At 48.5% G+C, this 6,032-nt stretch overlaps 1 pseudogene across 1 annotated transcript; it reads right to left on the bottom strand.

The window, feature by feature from the left end:
• Window positions 1-4,511: 4,511 nt before the first annotated feature.
• LOC308244159 (nuclear prelamin A recognition factor-like) lies at window positions 4,512-5,686 on the bottom strand (annotated as a pseudogene). The gene has a single exon. The product of its transcript is annotated as a nuclear prelamin A recognition factor-like (transcript).
• Between the last annotated feature and the right edge of the window lie 346 nt (window positions 5,687-6,032).

Here is a 6,032-nt window from a genome sequence, read left to right as displayed (position 1 = left end):
TGAAAGAGAGAGAGAGAGAGAGAGAGAGAGAGAGAGAGAGAAGAGAGAGAGAGAGAGAGAGAGAGATCTTTCCATTGTGCTTTGTATATTTTCCTGGTATCTTATTAAATGACAAGGAGAATTGTGGTTTTCACAGCCATACTCCAGAGCCTTTTGAAGAGCTGGACTATGCAGTATTTTGAGAAAAGAAACAAAATTTGATATGATCTTAGTAATAGAAGAGGATAAACAGTTGTTATTCAACTCAGTGCCAAATGAGTATTAACAATAAAATGAGTGTTATGCTAGGACAAACAAACCTTGGGTAAATATCAAATATTAAATGTTTTCCAAAGAAAATAAAAACTCTTTACAAAAATTGACAAAGAAGATTTTTTGAGAGTAGCTGAGTTAAGAAAACCCATCAGTAATCACTCCAGGAATGATCTAAAGGTCTGGAAGTTTTCATTTATAAAAAACAAAAATTTGTCAACTGTGAACCAAATGCATTCAGTCATTCAATATTCACTCAGCAAAATTTTATTGACTGCCTGTAAGGAAACATATATTGTTCTAATGTATTCTATTAGCAACTGTCACAGAGAAGTGATATTGGGCAATCTTTAAAATCGCATCTTCCTGTGTAAAAGTGGCCTCAATCTAGGTGTAAAATGGCCAAATTCAGCTATTTTAACAGTTTAAGATCCATGGAAATATACAGGACAACAGTGACCTAAGCAATTCATCTATTCAATTCATTAATTCATTCATTTATTCATTCAACACATATGATTGAGCACCTACTACGTGCAGTTCACTGAGGTAGATCCTGGCATATAAAGGTACCTAAAGCATGGCCTGAGCTTTCAAGGAGCTTCCAGTCTTGTAAGAGAAGACAGGTGTACAAGCTATTAAGAATAATAAAATGAGCGCTATGAGAGAAGTTCAAAATGGCAAGCATCTATGATGCTTATGATCCAGTTTTGGAGATAAAATTGATGATGTATAACTGTAAAATTTAGTTTTAAAACAAATCTACAAGGGTTAATTTATCAAAATGTCTGATTTAGCTAAGCTCTCAGTGAAAGATTCACCTTGGAGGCTATTAATTTATTCCAACAAGAATGCAAATCTGAACATTACCTACAGAATGAGGGAGTGTTCTTCTCATTACCTCAGGGTGAAAGTTTGATTTTGGGCTGAAGGATAATATTGCCCAATGTGATTGTCTACTTTAATCATCAGCTCAACTGTCTTTTTACTGTTTCAAATACTCTATCTTCAAAGAGCAAAGTTATATTCCTCCTTAAGAAATTCAAGCCCTAGCTGGTTTGGCTCAGTGTTTAGAGCCTTGGCCTGTGGACTGAAGGGCCCCCAGTTCAAGTCCTGTCAAGGGCACATGCCTGGGTTGCGGGCTAGATCCCCAATAGGGGACGTACAGGAGGCAGCCGATCAATAATTCTCTCTCATCATTGATGTTTCTACTTTTCTCTCCCAATCCCTTTCTTTCTGAAATCAATAAAAATATAAAAAAAGAAATTCAAAAGAATGCACATCTATTTCTAAAGGGAGTCTATAAAGAATTTTAAAAATGCTATAAGTAATGGCAATGTCATTAGAATAAATTATTACTTTTGAAGAAGAGTGCATTCATTTAGATGGATAAATGTTGATTTAAAATGAGTGTTCATACTTGATATTCACCACTTGTATAAACTTTTTTTTAAAAATTGAATTTATTGGGGTGACACTAGTTTGTAAAACCATACAGGTTTCAGGTGCACAACTCAATAAAACATCTGCACACTGCATCGTGTGCCCATTGCCCCAAGCAAAGTCTCTTTCAGTCCCCATTTCCACCCCCTATACCCACTCCTATCTAACACCCACCTCCCTTTCCATCTGGCTATCACCATAATACCATTGTCTGTGTCCATATGCTATGTACATATATATTTTTTGCCAATCCATTCACTTTCTTCGTTCAGTTCCCCTTTCCCCACTCCCCTCTGACAGCTGTCAGTCTGTTCCATGTACCCACACCTCTGTTTCTATTTTGTCAGTTTATTTCCTTTCATTAGATTCACATATGAGACCATGTGGTATTTGTCTTTCTCTGACTGACATACTTCACTTAGCATAATAATCTCTGTGTTTATCCATGCTGTGGCAAAAGATAATATTTCCCTTTTTATGGTTATATTAGAGGCCCGGTGCATGGTCTCCCAATCCGGGACCCCTCGGGGGATGTCGGACTGTCAGTTTTGACCCAATCCCCACAGGCCAGGCCGAGGGACCCCATGCACAAGGCCTCTAGTATGCATATAAGATCTTTGGTTAATCTCTTCCCATTGGCACTGACCAATCAGTAAAGACCACAAACTTGAAAGACCACAGCTGGACCAGGCCTGCAGGGGAGGGCATTTAGGGGTGACTGTGAGACTAAGGACACATGGACTCTGAGATTCATCAGTCTGTTCCATGTTTCCATGCCTGTGTGCTGAGCATCTGCCCCCTGGTCGTCAGTGTGAATCATAGCTATCTGTCTAATGGTTGCTTAGGCTTTTATATATATATAGACTAGAGGCCTGGTGCAGAAACTTGTGCACGGGTGGGGTCCCTAGGCCTGGCCAGTGATCAAAGCATGAGCATTTGGCATGGAAGGGCAGGTCCCAGCTGACCTCTGGGACCTGGACAGCACCTGGGTCCCGTGTGCCCCTCTTCACCTGAGTCATGATGACCCACGAGGAGATGTGGTGAGCGTGGCCAGACAGCACAGGCTGGGGCACAGCATGGGCCTCTGGACAGCCCAGCGGCACTGTATGGAAGCCAGGTGGGCAGCACGCTCTCTCCTGGCTGGCCTTGCAGACCAGCTCCTGCACGAACCCATAGGGAGCCCAACTGGGCCTTGTGGTCCCAGCAGCTGCAGCCTGGCTCACCCAGAAGAGGCTGCACAGATGCAGGTGGGCTCCTCACAGGTGCCCAGCACCTAAGCACAGACACCCCGCATTCTCACCACACCTCAATCCCTGTCACCCCCAACCCCAGGGAGCTTGCAAGAGGTCACAGCGCATCGCCGATGCTCACCATGTTCTGCACCAACCCCTGGTGGTCAGCTCACATCATAGTGAGTGGTCGAACTCCCGGTCAAAGGGACAATTTGCATATTAGGCTTTTATTATATAGTAGAGGCCCAGTGCATGAAATTCATGCACTGAGTGGTGCGGGGGTGGGGGGGGTGGGGTCCCTCAGCCCGGCCTGCATCCTCTTGCAGTCCAGGACCCCTCAGGGGATGTCTGCCTAAGCCAACAGTTGGAAATCCCTCTTTCAGTCTGGGACCCCTCGCTCCTTACCACCCACCTGCTCACTGCTCCTTACCACTCAGCTCACTGCTCCTTAGCGCTGCCATGGAAACAGGAGAGGCTCCTGCCAGTACCACTGTGCTCACCAACCGTGAGCCCTATCTTTCTGTGTAGTTGTCTGTGGGCCAACTGCTCTCTTCCTTCTCACTTAGGGCGAGCAGCATGTGAGGGCAGAGTGTACTCTTGTGGAACACAGAGGGCTGCCCAGAGCTGAGGGGAGTGGCCGGGCCCACGGAGTGAGAGGTGGACACAGAGGACTCTATCTCACCCAATTATGGGGCGGGCTGGCTGGCCTTCATCTGCCTGACCCCATCCAGGGAGGGACCGAGTAGGATGTCTGCCTCTCCATTCTCCATCCTTCCATCTGTGACACCTGTCACCCTTGCTAGGCCTCCCCCAAAGTGAGTTCAGCTCAATCCCTGAATGTAAAAGGGCACGGGGGATGGGGGCCTCCACTCCATGCCCTCTGATTCCCAGTGACAGGACCTGATCTCAGGACGGTGGCCACAGCTGCAGAACATAGATCCGTTTTAAGAAAAGTTGGGAATGCAGACTTTCGTATGAGCCCCTATTCCAAAAGGTGGCAATTTATTCACATCGTGGCAAAGACACCTTCAAGAGTAACATAAGTGGGTAAAGTCAGGGCCAAACTGGGCCATTTCCTCATCCAATCTCTCTGAGGCGCTTGGACAGAACCAAGTCTCAGCTCTTCACAGGACACTCCTGGGGGTTTTTTAAGCCTAAAGAACAGTAGTGTGTCTCCATTCTTGTTCTTTGGGATTTTTTCATCGTCGGATAAAAGGATACGTACATTGGGGCAACCCTCTAGAGATACAATATTCCAGTTGCACCCATGTGAGGATGACAGCACCCCTCAGAGGGAGGGAGCCGACAGATGGGGAGCAGGGAATTCTGAAAACCAAAGCGATGACAGAGATGCTAAGCCTTTCCTTCACATGTCTGACACCCCTCCTCAGGCGGCCTGCAGGCCGGATGTCTGCTGGACCTTTACCACTTGATGTCCTGGCAGGCTGTCCTGGGCCCTGCTAGATGGTGTGCAGGGCAGCCTGGGCCCGGGGGGAGTCGCCCCAGCTACTCCTTGTACAGGTCCTGCACATGGGCACTGGTCTCTGGGGGCCACACCGGGATGGCAGCATAGGTGCCATCCATCTAATGCAGCAGTGCCCTGTCTGCACACCAGTCGTCCGCCTGGGCCTGGCCCCTGCTGCTTAGGCATCCCTGGCACAGTCCAGGACCTCCACTAAGTGGCAGGGGAACTTGCCCCTCTACAGCTTCAGGACCACTTCTGGATGTTCCGAAAGCCATAAGCAGCCTCAAAGCATAGCAGAACCTCTCCGTCCCTTTCAAGGGTGACCTCCTGGAAGTCAGGGTGTGATAGGTGAGCACTCCCACGTCCTCGTTGAACAGCTCCTTGGCCATGTGCCTGAATATGTGTGCCAGGTACCCGTCAGAGCTGGCACCCTCATGGAGCGTCACCTCCTTCTCCTTCATGTCTCCAAACAGAGTGTCCATGGCAGCATCATTCAAGTCGAGGTCACTTTGCTCCATTATCTGGACAATTTCACCTGAGGTTAACATGCAGTCAGCACCCTGGGAACTATGTAAAGCTGTGGGAACATCTTCTCAAAGGGCCTCCAATTTCTTGCCATAACATGGGGCCACAATGACGTGGAAAATCTTGTCTGGGGACAGGTTCTGCTGTCTGATGAAGTAATCCTTCACCAGAGAGCCCATGATCTGCTGGGGAGACTTGGCCGTGCAGCGGTGGGGGTGATGGGGTGACCCAGCACATGCTCTGCATATCCGTCCCAGCCGGGGCAGGTGGAGGTCAGCATGGGTAGCCGGGGCTCTTCCTCACGGTGCTGGCAGTACCGACACACAAATTCCTTCTGACTCTCCAGGATGCTGAAGTTCGCAGCTGTCTTCATGTCAAAGACAGTGCGCCCCAAGGCTTTTGAGAAAGCTGCAGAGCCTTCGGGATGCATCAGTGACACTAAGGCTGAATTTAGCAGCAAAATAAGGCAAAGACTAAGGACACAGGGTCACTGCCAGCACCTTGTGCTGTGAGGTATCACATTTCTTATTAAGGTTCAGAACACGGAAGAAGTCCTTTCTGCTGAGAAACTTGGACTCCTTCCTCTGAGGTCACACAACTGTCACACACCAGGCAGTCACTCAGAAATATCCTGGCATCAGCCAACTTATGGAATTCTCCCTTCTCTCCGTTCTCCTGAGCCGGACTCTGGACATTGACTGTAGCATTCTCTTGGTCATCAGTTTTTGTTTTTTTACTATTCCTTCCGTGTGCAGTGATCGGACTTCATCTGGAGCAGGGCAGGCGGGGGCTGGCTCGAGTGACCTGGAGGAAGCACAGGGAGAGCAGTCATTCACTGCTGGTCGCCCCTGGTGCTGCTGGGGGTATCCTTTCTTCCTTGTGGAGTGTCTAGGGAGGGGAAGTGGCCGCAGTGCCTGAGGACGAGTTCCAGGAGGCTGGCAGCGCTGTCTGTCGGGATCAGGATCGTGCTGGAGGCGCTGGTCCGTTGGTGCCTGTCCTGTCCTCTGGAGATTGAACCTACAGGACTACTAAAGAAGCCAGTCCCCAGTTCCACCCCGCCTCCGCCACCTATTGATTGGAGTCTGAGGGCTGGGAGGAGGGACCAAGAGGCCTGC

This window comes from Plecotus auritus (assembly GCF_963455305.1).
Source record: "Plecotus auritus genome assembly, chromosome: 3".
Classification (NCBI taxonomy): Eukaryota; Metazoa; Chordata; class Mammalia; order Chiroptera; family Vespertilionidae; genus Plecotus; species Plecotus auritus.
The sequence above is the reverse complement of the archived record's forward strand: the minus strand, read 5'-3'. Positions and strand labels throughout refer to the sequence as shown.